The sequence below is a fragment of the Phaenicophaeus curvirostris genome, chromosome 1 (genome assembly GCF_032191515.1).
Source record: "Phaenicophaeus curvirostris isolate KB17595 chromosome 1, BPBGC_Pcur_1.0, whole genome shotgun sequence".
Taxonomy (NCBI): Eukaryota; Metazoa; Chordata; class Aves; order Cuculiformes; family Cuculidae; genus Phaenicophaeus; species Phaenicophaeus curvirostris.
The window spans coordinates 42927013-42950344 of NC_091392.1; the positions used below are offsets into that span (position 1 = coordinate 42927013).

Genomic DNA, 23332 nt, shown 5'->3' on the forward strand with positions numbered 1-23332 from the left:
ATGAGATAAACAGGGCTATGCCAAAGGGACTCAGTGCTTTCAACTAAAGATAGAGAATCTCACTTTGAATATGGAATCGGTGGACTTCAGACAAACTAATTCTTGAGGAGATGAAATATCATTTGGGTGGGGCAAGCAGAGCTCTGGTATCTCCTCTCAAGCTAAAAACAGTCAGGTTTAGCTTTGCACAGAACAAACAAGGTATCTGCATCCAGAGCAACAGACTAGCAGCATTTTGCATTTGGTAATGTCTAAACTATTGTGTCCTTTAAATTATTAAAAATTGCTTACTGCATAAAGCACTGCAGATCTTCCCTCCTGTCTCTATTCTGCAAGTTATTGATACCACACTCAATTAACCTTGGTGAGTGAATACAGAATGGACATTGTCTCTCTCAGTTTCAGTCATCTTTTCTCAGTGCCACAGTTTGCATACAAAGCACTGAATGGCAGTACTTAAAGCTCCAAGTAAAATTGCTTTAATGGAAACAAAAGTGCACATTCATGACATTTATATTCATACTAAGTCTCGTAGCTTCATTATGTGAAAGCCTAAACGCTGGGCCTACTCCATGCAGATCCTGCCCTACTAAATGAAGAAGTGAGTGTAATTCTGGTTCAAAATTTTAGAGAAAATGTATTCTTACATTTCTTTGGGTGGCAACTGCAGGCATATTGTTGCAATTCCAACTTACCCACTGTGCTTGTATTTGCTTTCTTCAGAAGATAAAAAAGGAATGAAATGGAAATCCAATTTTAATAGTAACACTGTTCGGAGGCATACTCATTGAGGTACATAAAGGTCTAGCAGCCACTGGAACTGGTGATAAAATGAGAGGAAACTCCACACAAAAGGACTCTGTATAACCCGTGAGTGTCTTGAGTAGCAGTGGGAGCCTTGGACGTACTGAGTATACCATACCGTATCATAGCTAATCAGGGCAGAAGCACAACATGATGTACAACAGCTACAAACCTGTTCACAGATGCCCTGAGAACTGCCTTTGGTCCTACTGGCTCAGTTAACCACGAGATGGCAATTGTTTTAGTTGAACTGAGAAATGGGTGGATATACGTTTAAAGAAGCCAGCTGTTGCATTCAATGTTACATTATGGTTTATAAGGGGAGGTCAACATGCTATTTCTTCCATAAAATGATGGAACATCATGCATAGTTGTTCCCACATTCCTGTTCTTGAATACACTGTGCTGATGGCAGTGTTGTCATTTAAGAATCACCTCATGAAAAAGAGTTGAAACAAAAAAGAAAAAAAAAAGAATTGATATCATGTTGATAGTCTGCTGGATTGGTTATTGTGTTTCCATGTTGCATTTCTTTTCCTTACCCTTGCACTGTCTTTCCTATTCATAAGGCAAACTACTTGAAGCAAATGGTTTTCTTCCATATGGTGCAACTTAACAAAACCAAGTAGGTTAGAATTGTTTATAGAACCACACAAGAATTAGTTTAAAAGGGATCTGGAAAGATCATCCAGTTTAAGCCCCTGCTCCCATCAGGGCTAACTTTGAAATTATACAAGGTAAGACTGTAACCTGGATTTTCTGCAGTGACTACTGTAATGGAACACCAGCCTCATTCAGGCAATGATATAAATTATGTGCATGTCTAGATCAAAGACATACGGAAAATCATTTAGGTAGAAGATCTGCATTAAATGATTTGAGATTACCTTTCAATATGCATCTTAGAAGACTGGAAAAAAAATATTTCATAGGATGATATTAACTTCAGTACTAGACTCCAATTATACAGCTGCATAGTATCAAAACACACAGTAAAATGTGCCTAGCATTACAATCATTATTTCCTGACTTCTATGTGCTTAACACCCTCATTATGTAACTTCTAGAAAATGATTACTCCTAGATAGAATTCAGAAAAAAAGGAAAAAAGAGGGAAGAAGGAGAAAATTCCAGAATGGAAAGAAAACCCCAAATTTGGCTGTATACCATGGGAAAAAAATTGTGAGGCTAACATTGCAAAATGCTTTATGTCATGTACCTCATATAGCCTTCAAGAAGGTGCTCCTCTTCTACATACCTCAGAAAGTCTGCAGAATACAGTTTTGAGAGCTGCAAACTGTAGGGACCATGCAGCTTAGCCTTCAAGATGCATCTTGACTGTGGTAAGGGCTCTGCAGTGAGAAACCTGCCAATGGCAAGAATTACTTGTCACAAGACTTAAACAAGGCCCATACACTGATACAAGGAGATTTAACCCCTTAGAATAGGGATTAGTGTGATTGCTTCTACGAGGAATGGGGTGGATTGAATTGAATACATATAAAATATTTTCAACACAGCGATTCTGCCTCCACATGAAAAACCAAATCCCTATACTCACTGCACTTCCATTTTCTATTCCGTTTTCTATCAGTTTCTCCTACTCATATCCACTTTACTTGCTATTAGATTTGAGGATCTGCAATGTTCAGATTCATTATCATTGCATATCTTGCTCCATTTGATGATGGTTGGCTGTCTCTCTTGTCTTGAAGATGAGCCTTGCTTTTTAGTTTAGCTTTACAAAAAAGTTATATTTAATAAAGGCATTATGTTTGTAAAAGAATCTAATCCCCAACTATACCCAAAGCATTCCCTGAATTTTGGGACACTGTTTTCCCCGTTGCTCTGAAAGTGGTTGGACTTTTCTCATCTCCGCAGCTGGTCAAGGGAAGAGTTAGATGCTTAGCTTTTCCAAAGTTCAGGTCAATTAAGCATCTGAGATTACACAGCAGAAGTTAATGCTTTCAAAATTGCTACCTTAAAAAATGTCCTGCCCAACATTTCAGGAGAACATCCTGCTCAAAAGATAAAGAACATTTCAAGCAAAAAAAGTAAAACTAAGGAAATCAAACAGAAATTGTTCAAAACAGCGGTAATTCATTAAGAAAATAACCACTGCTTACCCCAAGAGATTCCCAATGCATTTCACGAGTCATGAATTAAACTCAGGCTCATTTTGTATGTCTGGTATCTTGATACGCTTCATCAGAAGGGGATGCAGCAGTGCTGGGCAGAGGCTACACAGTGCTGTAGTTTCTTCCTGGTGTGTTTTAAAGGATTACAGCTCCTCCTTTGGCTTCTCTTACTAAAACTACCCAGCACTTTAATTAAGAAGCCTTATTACAAGTTCTTTTTTTTTTTTTTCCTGCAGCCTCACTGAGAATAACACTTCTCTGGACACCTCTGGTATGGGTTAGCTGAGCTGGTAAGCCTCAACGTTAAAATATGACGACTGTGTCCTTTGACCCCAGCTTTACCCTGGAGGGTACTTCCAGTTTAGCTGCTGCTTTCCCCAACTCTTTATCTATCCCTTCACCTAACAGTGAAATCCATCCTCTGGTACTTTTTGGCAGCGCACAGCAGGTTAGGAGCAGAAGCAGCAACTGCCCAATTAAAATAAAAATGTCACACGTGCAGAAGGCAAACTGAAATCTGCCTGGGCAATCAGGACACACACCTTTATACTCAGGCAATTAGCTGAATTGATGACTGCAGGCAATCAGCCTACAGTTCCAGGTCTCATGTGCGAGGGCATATAATTCAGTATTGACTCAGAGGACATGGCTTGAGTCTCTCTGAGTCGCTAACAACAACTCCTGAAGTGCTGAGGGTCTGCTTAAAAATCTCCCCTAAATTACCAGGTGAAATCACAAATTGCTTAGAAGACTCAGAGCAGTGACTACAAATGTGCTACCATTGCCTGTGTCTCTGTAAGTTACAGCGTACAAAGAATGGTAAAAGCTCTTTAGCTGGCTCTAGAGAGGAAAGGAAAGCTTCAATTGAGAGTGGTACCCCGATGATATGTTACAGTGAGACAGTAATAAAATACAAGTTAAAACAGGTGTGGGGAGCTTTGAGGCATGACCAAAAAGACAGAAATCAAGCCAGAAAAAGGAACACTTACTACAGGTTACCAATATCTACCAGAAGAACTGTCCCAAACAACTGCCCTGGTACAACCCCACCGGGAAAGCTCCGCATTCAAAAAAGCCCTTCTACTCTCCACACTTCATTTACCTTTATCTTTAAAATGAGAATTTGCTGAGGCTTGGGTTTTCTTCTGCCATGACTTTGTCTGCACCTCAAGAACTGATGTGTTTAGGGTGTTCCTTCCAGGCAGGTGTGTTGTAATGAGCACAGCTAGCCACATTGCCATAAAATCACCCGTGCTTTCTCTTCTCTGAGATTCCACTCTGGGGAATATACTTGGAGTAAACCACTTAAATCCTAAAGCACTGCTTGGTTTTTGCAATGAAGACATAACCTCTGCGAGTGCAGAGCATGCAGTGTCAACAGAGTTTGAAAGTCAGTTGAAGCCTTTCTTTAAAAGAACTAATTAACTACAAAGCTCAGGATGCTTAAAGAGCTGACCCTCAAGAGCCCTAGAGATTTCAGAAAATATTTATAAACCCATTCTGCAGTTGCAGTTGTCAATGAATGATTAATTTCTAAAGACATCATCTTGTGGTTGCTTCAACCCCATTTCCCACAGTGACCTGAGCAGAAAAGGGAAGAAAATCAGAACAGTGTTGAAAAACAGTTGAAAAATAATAATAATTACAGGGAGGTGGTTGAGTCACCATCCCTGGAAGTATTTAAAAGATGGGTAGATGAGGTGCTCAGAGATGTGGTTTAGTGGTTGATAGGAATGGTTGGACTTGATGATCTAAGAGGTCTTTTCCAACCTAATGATTCTATGATATACTATGGAGGTACTTATCATGTCTGTGTTCTTGCAGCTGATCTGAGTTTTGTGTTTAAAATAAGGATTTGGTGGTAAAGCTATGTATGAGAAACATGGTGTACGTAAAGAATTACAGCACTGACTACAAGGGCACACCATGAATTTCTTGAGAATTTACAAGGAAATCTAATAACTAATTTAGTAAGTAAAATTATTCTTAAATATGGGTTATTTCAGAGACTTGACACTTTGGGTTTGATCTTTTGTTTGTTTCTATAGTCTTGCTAATGCATTAATCCAGATTATCATTCTACTTGAAGATCACAAAAAACTTGAATTGACAACATGTGAAGATTTTTCCAATAATTTTCTTCACCTCTACGATACTTCTTATAAAAAAAATTCCATACCTAAACCCCCATGATGTTTAATTTATTCCTTCGGATAATGCTACAAATGGAGCTTTCAAGATACCTGAGCTGCCAACAGCTAGAATGGCCCTTTCAAAATGTTCATCACTTCACACTGGGATTCTCAGCAGACAGCAGAGCTCCCACCATCTTTCAACAGGGACACTTGGCTTCACTTCTGTTGGAAACACAGGGAAGCAGCTGCTGCTCTGAATGATGAAAGTCTAACTGTGAGCAGCGGTATCAGCCCTACCGAGAACTGCCTTGTTGTGATGTCGCGGGAAAGAAAAAATATTTTCTTGAGCATTATTTAAAGCTAACCTGACAACTCAAACATTCAGAGGCTTTGATTATTGAATGAGCTCATTACAGCAAAAGGAGAAGATAGCATTAAACCATTTAGGCATGCAGTACAGGTGTAATTACTTGGGATACAGGAGACGGTAACGATATACACTATATCAAATCTGTAAGCAAAGGAGACAAGTGCTGTACATGGCCTATTCTGAAGGTATGACATGATTATGAGAATGCCTATATAATTTTCAGCAATGTAATATTGTGTGCCTATTCATCCCCTTCTACTAAAAATCTCAAAGGCTCGATCAATCTATTAGGATTCACCTTTTGATCACGATGGGATAGTATTTTCAAGCTAGATTCAGTTCTCTTTGGCAGTAGAGTACATAGGGAGAATTTTTGTTTGCTTTGATGGATTTAATCTCAGAGATCTCTTACACTACTAGGATTACCAAAGAAGGAGAATCCATGCACATAGGGGTTCAATAACGGCATCATTTCTGTCTGCCAGTGTAATGATAATACAGCTTAAAACCTGATAATACAACTTGAAACTGTAAAGTAATCACTTAGAAAGTGTTTATTCCATCTCCACACAGAGCTCTCCACACACGGTTGATAGAGAGTTCAGTCACCTTTCTCAGAATCATTATGTTTTCACCCCTATTTGGGTAGCATATTGGACGTGACAGACGTGTAGTCTGATCTGGTAGAGTAAATGCCATGTAAAAGAGCCAGACAGAATACCTCCACCATCCTATCCTTATATTCTACACACTTCTAAATGACAATTATCAGGTCATATTCACACACAGAGACAATTTTAGAAGTTCATCCGCATCCTAAGAAAATCCCTGTTTAGATTGAAGGGTTATGGAGTGTTTCTCCTGTGGCAGAACTCAGCTGTAGCTTGGAGTAGCTACAACCTGGAAACATGATGCTACTTATGTAGCTGTTTTTTTAAAAAAATAAATTCCAGAGTTCTGAAGGTTAAAATTTTTACTCTACGGGTTACCGGAGTTTTGCAATGATGACATAATAATAATAATATTAATAATGATTAAAATAGTTTTTGGGATCTAGAAAGGATAGTCTAGAGAATATGAGGCCTACGGTGCCTCTGGGAAAAGAATGGTATGTAATTAGTATTGTACACGGCTCCAAAAAGACAAAGCTGTATGTAGAAAAGGTTATAGAATTGGGGAAAAGGAGAAAGGATGGTTCTTAGAGCTCCAAGACAGGGAAAAAAGACTTTTACCATGTATTGGTGCATAGCGTTCATTTAGGCATTCCAATTGTTTTGTTTCATCTCATAATATTTTGCAGTACTGACCTGTGATCTTAGTGCCAGGATAATGTATCCATTCTTATCAAGCTTATTCAACCCCTGCTTAGATATTATTTAAATAGTGCTTCAGCATAGTCCTCTAATCAGCAGAAGAGCTCAGACCTTTCTGAGATCACCTTTTTTCATTCTCATCTATTTGAAATCCTTCTACAAAGAGCATTTACAGCAAATACACTTCAGAGACAGTGTTCTGGGTTAAAGCCAAAAGAAAAATAATATGCCCTTCCTCTCACCCAGATTACCTATCTGGGCAAGCCTGACAGCTGTGGAACAGTAGTGACCAAACATCAGAAGCACCTGAGTAAAGCATTAACCCACTTAGAATGGCTGTATCACAGGAATCAGTTTGTACCTTGAAGCATGAAGACTATAGCATATATACTTGTTTGCTTAGCTAATATCGCTACCAATTCTACTCACATTTTTGCAAGTCTCTTTCCTCTATCTTTTAAAATAGTGCATATTTGAAATTGCATTTAAAATTAACTGTCACTATAAAATACAGAAATGAGGCATCATTGACTAGTGATGAAGAAACATGACCAAGAACCCAGTTTCTAAGCACAGTTCAGCCTGCATCCCTGAGCAAGTCACTTCACCTCTCTGCACTGTAGGACACATCAGAAAAGTACAGTGTAGCCATGTATGAGGATATTTAAGTGGAATGGTGTACTGAAAGCCATAAAGCTGCATTCTCAGAAGGCCAGTTCATTTTTGCAGATTGTCAAGTTATTTAAGCTAGTACAGCTTTGGTGCTTCTGTCGTCTCAATGTCATTACATTCGTGTACATGGTCCTGATTAAAGTTATGAAGTGAGAGCTTTCATACTTACTTGTCTTAAGGCAAATGGGCAAAATGCCCAACAATAGCCAAAAATATGTGTAGACATTAAGGTAGACGGCATACAGGAAAGGCAAGGTGACCGCCATATAACCCCTGATAGTAATACACTTCCTTTGCTGCTGCCTTGAACGGACCAAGAATGGTGAAAAACTAAGCTAAAAAGACTAAGAAGTCTCCTTCAAGGGAGCTAAAAAAAAAAAAAAAAAAAGAGATGTTTTGATAGATATCAAGGTACTTAGGGATACCTTCTGCACTCACTGGAATATGACTTGCAGCCAGTCCTGAGCTTCGGATCAAGTGTGTGACTGTCATTACATTGTATATAGCAATTTGAGGCACTGAAAGAAGACAGACTGGCTACATTTCTCTTAAACCAAAATCAGACTCCGGAGAGAAGGGAGAAAGGTAGAGGAAGATGGAGCCTCTCTATATTTAGTAAAAACTAAAGAAACTAGAATGAGCCCTAGAGACATTGGCATATAAAGTGTTGATGACAATGCTTGATAACTGGTAAGCATATGGCATTTTCTCAGCCAGAGTGGGTAGACCCTTCTGACTATTATCAGAGATAGAACTTGCCAGTGAGTGTATTTTATGGTATATATCTTACAGCTCCACTAAGAGGAAAATTTCAAGTGAAAATACTCTTAAGGGAAGAAACATAGTGAAGGGAATGAAGATCATTTTCATTACGTCAGGCAGTAAGAATAAACGAAAAGACACTGCCTACAGCAATAGTTCCAGACCTGTGGTTTAACAGCAACCTCTTGCCCACCAGACTTTCAGGTATTGCTTGTGGCCACACAGAGCTGCTCTGAAGCTGCAAATTGATTGGGAGGGCACAGTATAACATTGTACAGACAGCAATGTACTGTTGTCCTTGAATCAGCGAAAAAGGAGGTCACTGGCATATGGCTGCAAGAGTAGAAGGTAAGTGTGGGAAAAAAAGAAATTCTGTGTGATTAGGTAAAAGAGGACAAAGTTTGAAGAGAAAAGTAATGTCTTTTATTAGAATAATGGCTGTAATTTAGAAAAACTAGACAAGCTTGCAGACATGCTCTACCTTCTGCAAACTGACGTGAGAAGGTATAAGAGATCAGGTCAAAAAACTAACTTGAGCAACGCAGCCCTGGCTTTCTGGGAGTTGTACAAAAGCGTATCTTGTGAAAGACCAATTTTTGTTTTGCCAAGGCAGATCGCTCAGTCTTAACATTTTTAGGAGACATGAGCAGAATGGAGCAGTGGCAGTGAAAACAACTTCAAAATTCAGATAACAAAACTAAGCTAAATTCAGATGTGTATATTTCACATTGCCTATCCATCCATGTACAGGTTATTCTGCTTCCTTGATAAAAATGGGAATGACACACAGCAGTATTCCGTGTTTAATCTCTTGTCTCTAGGATTATCGAGTTTGGATGCAAGAAAGAAAAAGAAGTAAATGTCACCAGATAGGCAAGTAAGGGTAATTGCTTCAATGGGACACCAACAGCACTACTAAAGGAGTGTATTTTCTTCATATCTTTTCCAGGTCATTTCACCATCACGTTGTAGCCAGGGTTTATGTTGTATTCAGAGACCTGGAAGCTAAGGCATGGGTGCCTCTCTTTTTCCATTTACCAGGGTATGACCAGCATTGCTAGCTGAATCGGCTACAGTCTTCTATGCCAAAACATAACTTGTGGGCAACTCTTATCCCGAACACAGCTCCTCCTGCCTTGCCTGTTTACTAAACAGTCATTACAAAACCTTTCTTCTTTAGACTAATATAAATGTTACAGCTTCTCCTGCCGCTGCTGAAAAAGCTTAAATTATGATTTTTTCTAAGAAAATTTAGGGTGATTCTAAATCATATCTTAGAGACTGATGCCTTTTTTTTCTCACAGGTTAACTGGAAGACAAGTCAAGCATTTTTGAACTTGGTCTGTGTGCACAAGCACACATGAAACACACAAACTTTGCCATACAGCTCTAAACCACGCCGTCCTAAAGAAATGTCCTGTAACAATACTGCATACTATGCCCACAGTGCATCAAATAGTTTTACAAGAATATTAAAAAACAATTGAGGAGAAATTACATTCATGCCTGGCCTCTTGACACACCACCACATTCCACAGGGAGACATCAAGAGGAGGGTCAACGATGCCAGATCTACAGTTGCCAGAAGTGTTTTTATTTTTAGGCATCTGGCCCTAGTCAGTATGATCATATTGGTTGTCTCAGAGACACAACAGTCTGATCTCTGTCAAAGCAACATTAAAGTTTCCAGGAAATCTGGATATTTCCTCACTTTGTGTTTCTGACTGAAAAAAATAATTCCCCATGTATTATTTTCTTAGCTCTGTTCCAATAAATACTTGCCTTCTGAGCACAGTCCTGCTCCCTCATTGCCAAGGAGAAAAACTTAATGCACTTGCAGTGGAAATTATAGCACACTAAATCTTGAGCCTTGCAGATAAGACCTTACTTGTTTAATTCTGAAGAAAAAGGTGTGATAATTTAGCCAATGCATCTACCCTTAAAACCCTTAAGAGAAAGAAGTAAGGAGCCAAGCAGATCTGTACCTTTGAGGCAGGTGGTTGTACTCTGCTGTTTCAGGATCTGTGTTGAGGCAAAGAAGTGGGGAATGGCAGGAGTCTCATAACAAGGTAACCAACTTCCCTCCTGTTTTCAGCATAAGTGCTTAGCAAGGGCTGAAGCCTGCAGAGCCATGTGAGGCACTCAAGTTTTCACCACGGCTCTTTGCTTCTCCCTCGTGAGGCACAGCCAATCAAGCCAGCGGGGTGCAAACCGCAAACCACGCAGGAACTCACAGGCAGCTTACTGAGCTGGGTGTGGGATACAGCTCAGTGTGGTTTTATTCTCTTACTGCAAGGGTTACAGCTGCTCTAGAGCAGTTTCTTTGAATGCTACAACCGTTTGCTGCTCCAACCTCATGTCATGTGCTGGGCCAACCCGTAACTTGCTCAATGCTCCGTTATTTAATGCATCTGCCTGGAAAGCACTGGCCCCTTTGGACAAAAGTAGTGATCCCCAGGAGAAAGGCATCAAGCACCTCCTAAAATGTGCCCTCTTCTTTAATATGGGGTGACAGCAAGGGTCATAATCTATCAGCATTGAAGCTTGCAGAGCACATCTCCTGCCACACGTGCCGTGCGCTGTGACAGAGTCCATGAGTGCACACACTGTGCATGCACATATGAAGATGCACTTGCATCTCTGTAAGCAAACCCTGGCAAGTACAGGGACCATCTTGGGCTTGTGTAAACATGGGACAAGAGGGAGCTGATGTACAAAGGAACACACGGGACTTCATCAGATTCTGCAATTAGCGTGAAAAGGCTGTCTTCAAGCTGTGAGAAAAGAGCTATGAAAATCTGATTCTTGTAAGAACACAGAAAAGGCACATTTGCCCATTTAGTCGTTGCATCAATTTAGCCGCTAGCAGGGGTGCATCGCGGGAGGCCCATAGCCTGGTCAGAGTGACTGTGATTTACTCAAACTAGTGATGATTAACTATAGTTAAGGCTTTCTCTTTAGGTTGAAAAGGCACTGCTGGGTTACTCTGCTAAGCTGTCCCACTCACACCTCTATCAGTCTGTCTTCTCCCCATCCCTGTAGCAGTCTCCCCTTCTCCCCCACCCTGTGTGAGGTTCACACATCCCTCACAGAGGGGTTGGGAGCCAGGGAGGGGTGGGGATCAAGGAGCAATTGCCAGCCCACACTGCAAGAAAGTGAAAAGTGAGGGCCCTTTTACGGGAAGGGAGGTCTGGTTGAAAACATTCTGACTGGGTCAGGAGAGAAAGGGAACAGGTGTTTGCAGGTGATTGGTAACAGTTTGAATCTCCTGAGGAAAAGGTTACCCAATGCACACAGCTGTTCTGACTTAGAATCATAAAATCACCAGGCTGGACTTCTTGAGTTAACGGGGAGGAAGAAGGGAAGATGAGCATAATAATGGTCCTGGCAGTGTGAGTCCACCTCTGTGTTCTCACCTACATCAATCCCATTGGTAATTAGCTCCATACATTAATTACACTGGGGCAAGAGTTACCCCTGCCCTATGGTCATCCTGTCCCTGCTGGGGCTTGGCTTCCCAAAAGGCTGTTTTCCTAGCACCTTTTCTTCCCTGCACTCAGAGCTTCACTGGGAGAAGGGACATGGGTGAGTCCACAGGAGGGCCAGGAAGATGATCAGAGGGGTGGAGCACCTACCCTACGAGGACAGGCTGAGCGAGCTGGGGTTGTTCAGTCTGGAGAAGAGAAGGCTCTGGGGAGACCGTATAGCAGCCTTCCAATATTTAAAGGGGGCTACAGGGAAGCTGGGGAGGGGCTCTTTACCAGGGATTGCAAGGAGAGGATGGGGGGTAATAGTTTTCAGCTGAAAGAGGGGAGATTTAGGTTAGATATTAGGAAGAACTTTTTCCTGTGAGGGTGGTGAGGTACTGTCACTGATTGCTCAGTCATAGATGCCCCATCCCTGGAGGTGTTCAAGGCCGGGTTGGATGGGGCTTTAAGCAACCTGACCTAGTGTGAGGTGTCCCTGGCCATGGCAAGGGTGTTGGGACTGGATGGTCTTGAAGGTCCATCCTATGATTGTGTGATTGGAAAACTGGTTGCTTCTGGAGAGCGGAAAGCTCCCTTAAGAAACACAGCGCTTGCCTTGGCCCTTGGGCTGCCTGGTACTGTGCCCACAGCTGTCAGCACCAGGTAGTTCAGAGAAAACTAAAAAAGGAATTGACATCAAGTGAAATTTCTCCCTGCAATCATCAGTCAGAATCAGAGCCTAAAACCATAATCTAAATTCTGTCTGGTGGACTGTAAGCAAGGAAGGAGCATTTGCTGCAGCTGATACAGATTCATAAATTGTTGAGATCTTTCTTGAGTCAGTGAGATTCACACGCCTGGATTCTTCAAAGCCACTTTTCCTGACTTTGTACCTCTTTGATAATCTGGATGGGATACCATTTCCTCGAGTATGGTTCAGACTCTGCCCAAATGATCACAGCCTGCTACTCAAAACCAGAAAAAAATATTTTAACTCCTAGTTATTTTTGACTTTGAAGAACATGCAACCAGATTTCTCAGGTTGCATCTCTGCCCCTTAGAATAGCTCTTTGTTACAAACAGAGCTGGGCAAAATCTTATTGACAATATTGAAATACCTAATATTGAGGGGGGGGAAAAAGTATTCTTAATAATATCTTTTGTTCAAAAAGTTGCAGAGAAGGATTAAGCTTACTCTTTTGCATATTTAGTGGTTTAAGTACTTCCAATATGAAAAGTCGTGATTTTTCAGCTTAAACCAGCTCTTTGTCTTAAATTGAATAAAAAGGTAAAAAACACCTTAAAGAATAGAAAACATTTTGGGGCAAAACACAACTTTCCATTCAGCCCAACTCTCAACTGTTCAGCCAAAAATATCTTTTGTTTTGCATTAGAGACGTCAATCTTGCAAGCAAACTAAAAATCAGTTATATATGCAGCATTGTAGCACTAATGACACAGAGTTGGCTCAAATACAGAAGCACAGAATGCAAGAATCAAATGTTGATGTCTTGTCTACTGACATGAAAACCTAAACAGTGTTTAGCTTCATTTATATGACATGATTTATCTGACATTAACAGACAAACAAAAGCAAAAGACAGGAAATGAATGCATGGCTATATCCAGGCTTCAGGCCATTATAGTCTCAGTGGCTCAATTTGAATATCAGTTAAATGTGAACATCCACTGAATTTTATACTTCAGGAGATTTTTGGGTTTGTCTTTTTGTTGTTTTTGCTTTCTCAGAGGAGGATCTTTTAGGCTAATATATTATTTTAGTTATGAGTCAACCACATCAATATATTTTTATCCCTGGCACATCCTAGCCTTTTACTGTCTTGGAGTATTGGATATATAACTACACCTGAGCATTTAGAGGATATGATTTTTCAGTGTAGAAGTCCTGTGTGGTATTGCCCCTAAAATACAAGTATTGTAACACCATATCACTGTAGTACATTTTTTTGCACTTCTGAGATATTCCTGAGCTCCTGGAGTGAGGGACAAGTGTGTGCTAACACTGTTCATGTTGTTCTTTCCGTATGCATATAGAACTTCAAGCTGTCACTCTTGAACTTTTCACAATTAACTAAAACCAAAGAAACAGAAGAAAGCATTAGTGTGCCCTGCTTGTTGAGAACGTACCTCTTCAAAATCCTAGACCTACAAAAATCAAATCTTGTGGGGACTCAGCTAGGGAAAACACAGGCACTAAGTTTTCTGTTAGGGCAAGTTAGGATTGCGGGAGGATTATCTAATCGACTTGTAAAACAAAGGAAATCAATGAATGCTGCCATATAACTAATGTCACAGTGCAACTCTGACAGAGAGAGAGAGAAACATACAAAGGCAAAAGAGGAATCTCAAGACTGAAGTTCTTAATAGCTTAATTGAAACACATCATAAAATCAGTTTCTCTCAGCAGGAGAGAGACAGATAAAAATGGACTCCATTTGAAGTGCAAACAACAAAGAGACACAGGGAGTTGTAAAACATACAGCACCCTCCTCATAAAGATCCCACTTTCTCTCAGTTCCGAGTGTTTGCAACTGTCTCTCCCTGTGAAATCTTAATTAAACCAATATATTTCCCATCTAAGTAATTTGAATATGCATGTGGCTTGATAAAAAGGTTAATTAGCTCTATTCTTTAAAAAATTTAAAAGGTACCATTTTGATGTTTTTCTTGAAACTAACGCCTATCCTTGCATTTAAAATATCCCTTGATCTGGACTGTGGGAGTGAGCAGACAGGGGAAGGATGCTCTTAAGTGGGGCTGTGGAGAGGAAGCTCAGATGGGAAACAACCATTTATTATGAATTTTAATATTTTTACCTTTTGTTCTCTTAACATGTATTACAGGTTGTCTTGTTTGTTGAGGCTGGATGTTTGTCAGGGCTTGAAATCAAATTGATACACGATGAAGGCAGACCCTTCTCTGGTGACTCAGCTGGGAATTGCTCAGAAATCTACCCAGCCTGATGCTAGCTAATAAAAGGAAGGGAGGAAAACAGGATCATCTCAAAAAGCTGTGAAATGACAATTCACAAGCATAATTTAAATAATTTGGAGGCTGCATTCCCTTTTTATGCTGTTACTGCGTTGACTAAAATGCACCTCCTGTTGAGTATACCAGCTGTAAAAGCTGACAAATCCAAGCCGATCAGTCTAGAAACGCTGTTGTTACAGCTTAGCAGAGCAATTCACAGACAAATGAAAGCTCTTGTTTTAATCCCTTCACCTTGCTGCTCTTGTTTAGAGCCCTTCAACAATTCCGTAGACGGAAGGGTTGCAGTAGATTGACACCAGACATTTCCATCCCTTCTCCCTAGTTGCAGATATTGTCCTTTTGCTGTAATGTGACTTTCACTGGATCTAACATTTGCATTTGGATCTTGTTATAGGTGTGATCAAAATGCTAGCTATGGTAGCACTATAAGTCAACTGAAGCTGTGGTTTTATAGTAGGTGGTGTTAGGCTATGTTTAAATAAGCTTTCTGTGAAATAAAACTGTCCATTTATTCTTTTTCTTGCTCGTGCTTATTCTTCTTGGCAGACTTTTTATTGTGGAACTCCTGAATATGGTGTTTTCAACCTATAAGTATCAAAGCACTTAATTATTAATTATATATACGTTATTGAAAAGAACCGGGCTACTTTTCTTCTAGTTTGGTATCAAACTGTAGTCTCACCAAAAGAAGAGGCTAGGCATATTCTCTGTATTTTCTCCTTGGATCTGTCATGGTTACTGTATTTTTGGCTAACATTTGGAGAATGAAATAATTTCTCTCCTCTTTCTCCAGAATTATAAGTGAATGAAATAATGTTTCAGCTGTTACATTTGCAGAACTATGTTGAGTTTTCTGACTTGGAGAATAGAATAAGCACTACAAGAAATGTCTGGCATCGCTTACTGACTACAGATGCAAAGTAACCCTTAACCATAGCGCTCAGGAGGCACATGAAGAACATTATGAATAATTATTCTGAGGCCAAAGTGGAGTCAGAGAAGTAGCCTCTAACAATCCTTGAGCCCCACCAAGTTCACCGAGAGATCAAAGATCTGACACACGTTGCAGCTTCTGTTTCCAAGATTATGGGCATAGTATGCCCCAGGATGAATGACTGAGGAAAGAACTGGAGGTGTGTGTAAGTGCCTTGCACAGGTGGATTATTTTATCAATAGTCAGGGGAAGTTAGACACCATTGTTAACAGGGCTTCTTCAGCATTGAGACACTGAAGAATTTTCATTGTATAAGTAATACTGGAAGGAATCAAAGATGACTTGAGAAGTCTTGTCAGTTAAAATTAGGAAGTTCAGAGGAATTATTTAAACTAATTGCTCAATGAAAGACAGCAAGTAATTACAGATGCACAAAGAAAGCAGAGAGTAAGAAAGCCAAGCACAAATAAGAACTTAGGTACAATTACATCACTGCTGACTTCAGGCTTACATATCAGTGAAATGTTTTTGAATATAAAGACAGATGAGCTGAAATGCCAAAAATTGAAAAGAAATTGGAATTTGGCGTTTCTGAAAATTAGTGGCTCGAAAATAAACAAGACAAAATAGTATCTCCTCACTCTAAAATACATATTAAAATAGATTGGGGCTTATATTGCTCTCTCATATCTATATTTTCCTAGATTAATGAAATGAATTGCACCAGAAAAGACAGATACAATCTGTGTATAGAAATTCCTAGTTATACAAGTACTAATATGAGATTAGGGTAATTTATGTGGCATATCAGTGCTATGATAGCCCAGGCAACTTAAGCTGCTAAGGAGTACCCCAGGTGTATGTCACTTAGGAAGCAAGTGCTGCAGTGGTTTCAGCCAGCAGATTTGCTCATTCTGCAGTCCTGACAGGTGCCACTGGTAGAAACAAGTTGGTTTTGAAGCAAATGTGATTTTGCCAAGAAATCGTACTGAAGATGCCATAATGCACTGAAAAGCACTATAATAATGTACAGGATCAGGCAAAAGGCCCATCTGGCCTGGTGTCCTCTAGCTGAGTGTGCCAATAAGATAAGGTTTACAGAAAATGGACAGGAAAAAAAGAAACAAAGTGATTCTTCTCTTGACATTTCTGCCAGAAATTGTTCCCTGCAACAATCTAGGGACTTGTTAAGCCAGAGATTGTATTTGAACAATTACCTGTAAGAACTACTTATTTTCTATAAATTCATGCATTTATATTTTTGCCCTTCACAAGACTCTGAGGCAATAAATGCCACAATTTGCTTAATGCACAGTATGAAAGAACATGTCATTCTTTTCCTCTAATACTATTACCTGGTAATTTCGATAATGTAGGGTTTTTTCATCCTGAAGAAGTTGGGTTATGTTAACTTAATCATAGAATCATAGAATGGTTTGAGTTGGAAGGGACCATTAAAGGTCAAGCAGCCCACACCCCTGCAGTGAGCAGGGAGAGCTTCAACTAGATGAGGTTGCTCAGAGCCCCGTCCAGCCTGACCCTGAGTGTTTCCAGGGATGGGGCTTCTATCACTTCTCTGGGCAATCGGTTCCAGTGTTTTACCACCCTCATTGTAAAAATTTTCTTCCTAATATCTAGTCTAAGCTTCTCCTCTTTATTTTAGAACCATTACCCTTTGTCCTATTGCTACAGGTCGTACCAAAAATTATGTTCCCATCATTCTTACAGGTCCTCTTTAAGTATTGAAAGGCCACAAAAAGGTTTCTATGGAGCCCTCTTTTCTCCAGGTTGAACAGCCCCAACTCTCTCAGCTTTTCCTATAGGAGAGGTGTTCCATCCCTCTGATCATCTTTGTGGCCCTCCTCTGGACTTCAAGTCAGTAGTCCAATGAAGTTTGCATTTAAAGACAAGATGCAATGTTAACTGCTCTAACACCTTTACCACTGAGATTTAAGTAACTTTTTCTATCTCATAATTAATCAAATAATCCGAGAAATTTCGTAGCTTAGGAAAAATCTAATAGAAAATAAAAGCTGTTATCTTTATTTTCAATATAATCTCTGGATATAGTTTTTAGCTCTGAACCTGCAAGAAGTTCTTGATAATTACTGTCTAATATCTTTACCATTAAAAGAAATGATAATGCCAATCAATTCATAGTAGAAAAATATCCACACTTAATACAGACTATTATCCAGTTCCTATGAATTATTACACCTCTTGTCAATCCCTGCGGAGAATCTGAAGGGCCATGGAAAGTGAAATTCCTATTCACCATGCTTCTGCAGAGTGTTTCTTCTTGCACATTACTGACACGCTGAACAAGAGTCATGTTCTATCCTTGTCCATGCAATAATTGGTATCTATGAGATATAGGAATTGTGTCATTTAGATACTGTAATCTGGCACATTAAGTGAGAATCTGGATTTTAAGAACTATTTCTAAGGAAAAGAAAGAATGAAGCACAAGCAGAGCACTAGGGTTTTCATTAAAAAAGAAATAAAGATAGCTGTTTGTTGTTTTCTAGACGATGGATTTTTAGAATTTAAATGGAATATCCTGGAACAATTATCAGAAAGTCAAAGCCAGAGAAACAATCTTTTCTCTCCCCCTTCTTCACTGAAAGTACAACTCTCTCAATTAGAACTAGAGTTATTTACATAGGACACAGAATTGCTCATCAAGTCAATTTGCATTCTGGAGAAAAAATTAATGGATTACAGTATTACGTATAAAACTTATTCCTGCTGTAGTGATCCATGAAATTGTGGTTAATTTTGCTGAAACGGACCGTTATATTTTTACATAGAAGTGAAAGAAAATGAGAAAGAGGAGGTAAACTGCTAAGAACTGAATTTCAAATACAAGATTAAATTATTAGTAGGAACGTAGCACTGCTGGGAACAGCATGAGCTGTTAGATGAAGCCACTGACCTGTTGGCTTTCAGACACAACCAAGTATCCGCCTTGCCATAGTAAATTAGATGAATTATTGGTAGTGATGGGCCTGTCACATTGCACATTCACATCCTCAAGTGATGTATGTGAAAGTGAATTCCTGCTGATAAAAGCTCCTACTGCCTCTGAGGTGCAAACAACATGCATCCATTCTGTGCAATGAAATGACTGCATTGTGCTGCTTCTATGGCACAGCTGTGCATAATGATTTTGCTTGATTTTGTACTGATAGATGAGATAAATTCAAAACTGTTTAATGATTGTACAAGAATCTGGGGCCCATGAGATTAGACTAAGGAAGACTCTGACAGTGAGAATTTGCATTTCAACGCCTTTTTTTCCTCTCTCAGAAAAGATTGCATGTGCTACCACCTCGTCACTGCCTATCTTGAAAGCAGTATCTGTTTTAATGTGGTTCAGAACAAGTGAGAAAAAACAACTGACATTTGGTCACTCAGTTCTAAGAGGTGTGTCACTGTCTTAACTCGCTATTGCCCTTTGCCAGAGTTTTGATAACAGATAATACATGCGGTCTAACTCCATCCATACCTCAATTTGAAAGGCCCTCTGAAAAGCAATTTAACAACCTTGTTCTCATCAACGACCAGAAGTAACTACCTGAACTACCAGCTGCAACTGCAACTAATTTGTCCATCAGGTCAGTCTATTTAGGATGCCCCAGACCAGAATTCATCAGTGAATGAATGATGAATGCACTACAGGAAGACTAAGGACATCATCAGATTCAGTGCTTAAAACAAATTATCAACAGTGGAAACAAGGAATGAAAGAAAAAAAGTAATATACAGCAAAGGAGATCTTAGTACTGAATTTTCAGGTTTATAATTCTAAATGAGGAGGAAGCCAGGGGTCTTTCAGCATCTGCAACCTGTCTCTTGAGGCATTCTGTACCGTTTCTTAATGTTTCTGCTCAGCATGCCAAAACCAGGAAAAATTTGACTTGTCTTCCCTTTTCTGTGGTTCCTGACAGCATCAGAAGTCGTAGTATGACAAAGATAACTAAAATATAACTAGATGTTGTATCTCCTATATTATGCTGTCCCTTAGGAGGACGACTATCAAAGACTGTTCAACAACATCTTATTTCCCTCAGCTCCTACCAGAACTTCTATTTAGACAAACTTCAACCTAAAAAGCTCAAGCTTAATTTTTTAGAATTTATATGCTAAAAATTTAGTTGATAAAAACTGAAAATGATTTTCCATGCTAAAAAGTGCTATCTGCTAAAACCAAACATTAACAATCCTTACAGTACAAAAGGTAAAACCTATCAGTAAATGTTTTTAGGAAAATGGTAAATGGAATCATTTAGGAGTTAGGAGTAAGGCAATGAATCTGTTATAGCAGTCTCTTGTGTAGTCACAAATACAATCGTGAGTGTTGAAGTCTAGCAGGCATTTCTCTTTTTCAGTATCTTTTCTATTGTCTTGGTCACTATTTGATATCACTTGATTTGACCAAAAGATCTCATGCAAAATTGGAATAGCAGGGCCTATTGATGGTTAGTCTTAAAAAAGCTTTACAGAAAGAGCAAAGGGATCCCACAAGCAGGAAAACAGTTGCTTTAGGTCAAAACTGAGGTTCCAGTGCAAGGAAGAGAGCATCAGTAGGGGAATAACAAGTAGTCAGTTTAATGGACCCTTGTTCAAACTGTGCAATAGCACTGTGACTGGAAAGTATGGAGGTGAATACTAGAAGAACAGGTATGCTGTAGAAACTAGATTAAATGCTCTGAAAAGGTGGGTAGAGATCAATAGAGTGATTACAATAGATTCCTAACACAGTTTTCTTTGTGCTTCATTGCACCTATAGATATCTCCTGATTTAGAGACTACTGGTGTTCACACTGGTATTCACATGAACTGTATAATATATAAAGGTAAAAGGAGAAGATAATTCTTGGTGTTTTAAGAAGGATTCAAAAATTCCTCCACTTTCCAGGTGGACCATTATTTTCAGCATAAAATGTCGGATTATATTCACTGTGAAATAACATGGGAGTAAGATGACGGTATGCTAGCGTTAACTAAATCAGCATGGCTCTGTGCCACAAAACAAAGAGAAATTGCCTACTGCTAGCATATTTTCAGTAATTTTTGTACAGCTTTTACATATATCAGATATTACAGAGGTCTAAACCCCATCAAGGCTATTTATTCATGAATAAATAATCCTACATAACATTTAAACTATAAAATTGAAAGAAGGGGAAACTTGTGAATAATTAATATTGCCAGGAGTTAATTTTGTTCAGATAATCTTCTAAAATGTTCTAAATTTCATTTGAGCTGAAGTTGCAGTAGGGGACTTCATTAAAGAAGCCAGCGTTTAATATCAGAAAAAATAAACTTAGAATTTTTGTCATGCTTTTCTAAGACTTAAATGCCAGATATTGAATACAAAGTTACAGGACATGACTATTCAAGCTGACATACTGTCCAACCAACCAAAGTCACTTCATACAGCATTTAGTCTGTTGCTGTTCCTTTCAACTTAACCCATCAGTCTTAAATATTTTTGCATTTTAGATGCAGTTAGTAAAATATAAAGGATATAATGTTGTCTAGTTCCTCCAAGAGAAAAACAGAAAGGCTGCAATTTTTGGACAGGATGACAACAAATCTTGTGTGATGTGACAAACTCATTTCAAACAGACAGAAGATTACATCTTTTTTTATTAATGGAGATATATGGTCCAATTGCTGCAGCTGGAGAGAAAGTATATGAAGTCGTTGCTAGGCCTTCCTTTGTAATAACATCTAAGATTTATCTGTGCAGCAAATCCAGGTGCAGGATAGCAGGAGGTAATGCCACGTTTGTATCTGCTATAGTGTATGGTCAACAGTTGGCAGGCGTGCTGCGTTTAGGCATTGTGAGGTCTTCAAATATGGCTTAATGTTTCCATACCATATGTTCTGTGGTATCTAATCACCATGGGAGTAGGGCCTAATGTTTCAGCACAATTTATTTGTTGGCTAATAAAAAATCAGCCACAAAATGCTGTATGTCACTAGTTTTTTTGGGGGGTGGATTTTTTTTTTTGGTTGCTGTCTGTTTGTTTGGTTTTTGTAGTTTTTGTTTGGTTTTATTTGTTTGGTTTTGATCGAGACAGAGAAAACTACTATAATCTGCAGCTTTTTCCACTCTCTACCTCCCAAGCTTACTTTCTCCTTCTCACCAGACAAGAGCTACAGCCTTCTCCCTCTTCCAGGAAATATAAACATTTTCAGCTAAATAGTTTCAGGTGATCAATTTCTCAAATATTTTGAACACCATGTAGCTCCTAACAGAAGAAACTTCAGAAATTAATTTTCTGTGGGAGATCAAATCATCCTGATATTAAAGGAATTCCTAATAGCTTATGGTTTTGGGTGTTTTCTGCATTTCAATAGTCCCATATTGTAATGTTAGCTTCAAACAGACTTTCATGGGAATCAGCAGGATCCTTGACATGATTTGATTTTTTTTTTCTACACTAAATTCTGTTTACAGTTAACTGGGGAAAAATAATAATCACACAAAGAACAAAGAAACTGAAGAACCAAGGTGCCTCCATTGTGTGCTCCACAATGCCTTAAAGAATATATCATAGTCCCCCTTTTTTTTTTATCATTTCAAAGTAAACTGATGCTGAAAGATAAACCTATGTAAGCTCTTCACAACAGAGTGAGTAGAGGTTTGGATTTTTTTCATTATGATTCCTATGAGTATGTGCAATAATCCAAATGTCTTCAAATTTCCAAAGGGAATCACCCTATTTCTTCCTCTAGCTCCAGCAGGAAGTTGTATTCATGTAACCTCAGTGGAAAACCTAATAACTTTTAGAAGGATTAATTGAGGGGGGTTTTTTTTCCAGTATAGCTCCCTTAATCTCATGGTTGAAGCTCTAGGGAGAAGTGGGCAAGAACCCATGTTGGGGAAGAGAGAGGAGCAGGGAATTTGTGAGATTGCCCACTTCAACGACTGCAAACCATTGGATGCATTCAGCTGTAGTACAAAGTCACACTCTTTTATACAACTCTGGCAATGATGAGACGCTTTGAAGTGTATGGGAATTGCACTGCATTTGCATCTAGTCTAAGAAAATTATACATTGCCAGGGCTATGTGAAAAACTATAGTTCCAATAAAAAGTAGACTAAATAAATACACTGTTGAATTCAGTTACCTGTAGCTTCCTTTGATCAACCGTCACCATGGAAAATATGCTGGATCAGGGTAATTTTATTCTGTTTCCTGAGAAGTCTTAGAAGGCAGTGAATTTAAACTTTTTTTCATCTGTGGAGCCCTAAATCCCATGCAGTTAAGTTGCAGTCTTCTGCACAGGAAAAGTAAACATAATGAAGGCAGTTTTACTTTTCTGAGCTCTCAGATTCCTTAGAAGCAGATGATGTGACAGGTAGATGTACCTTGAAAATTTGGATGAAAGCCTAAGAACCGTTCATTACGAATAAATTAATATAGTTAATAGAAGTATCAGCTTTCTTCAGTGTCCTACAGCAGTCAGAATTTGGATGTATGAGTCCTAGCATAAAATAATCTCACTTAAAAGCCAGATTGAATCTTGTTACAAAGACATTCTCACTGAAATAACATAATGAGTGGAAGTTTCAACAGAGATAACACTTTTAGTTATACAATCTTAGCCATGTATGGTTAAAAGCTGATAGCAGTGTATGATTAAAAGATGAAGAAAAACACAAAGTGTGGAAACTTTTTAAAATAACATGATTTTTGTTGTTCTTT

At 39.0% G+C, this 23332-nt stretch overlaps 2 protein-coding genes across 2 annotated transcripts in view; one reads left to right on the forward strand and one right to left on the reverse strand.

Annotated features, from left to right (window-relative positions):
- Positions 1-10321, reverse strand: part of GRAP2 (GRB2 related adaptor protein 2) — a 44260-nt gene extending 33939 nt beyond the window's left edge. Inside the window, exons 1-2 of the mRNA XM_069855510.1 lie at positions 10180-10321; positions 2059-2170 (exon numbers count right to left, since the gene is read on the reverse strand). The gene's annotated coding sequence lies outside the window, so the exon portion shown is untranslated. The remainder of the gene's footprint in view (positions 1-2058; positions 2171-10179) is intronic.
- The window catches only part of MRTFA (myocardin related transcription factor A), a 506306-nt gene that overhangs the window by 370738 nt on the left and 112236 nt on the right, over positions 1-23332 (forward strand). The gene's annotated exons all lie outside the window — the stretch shown is intronic.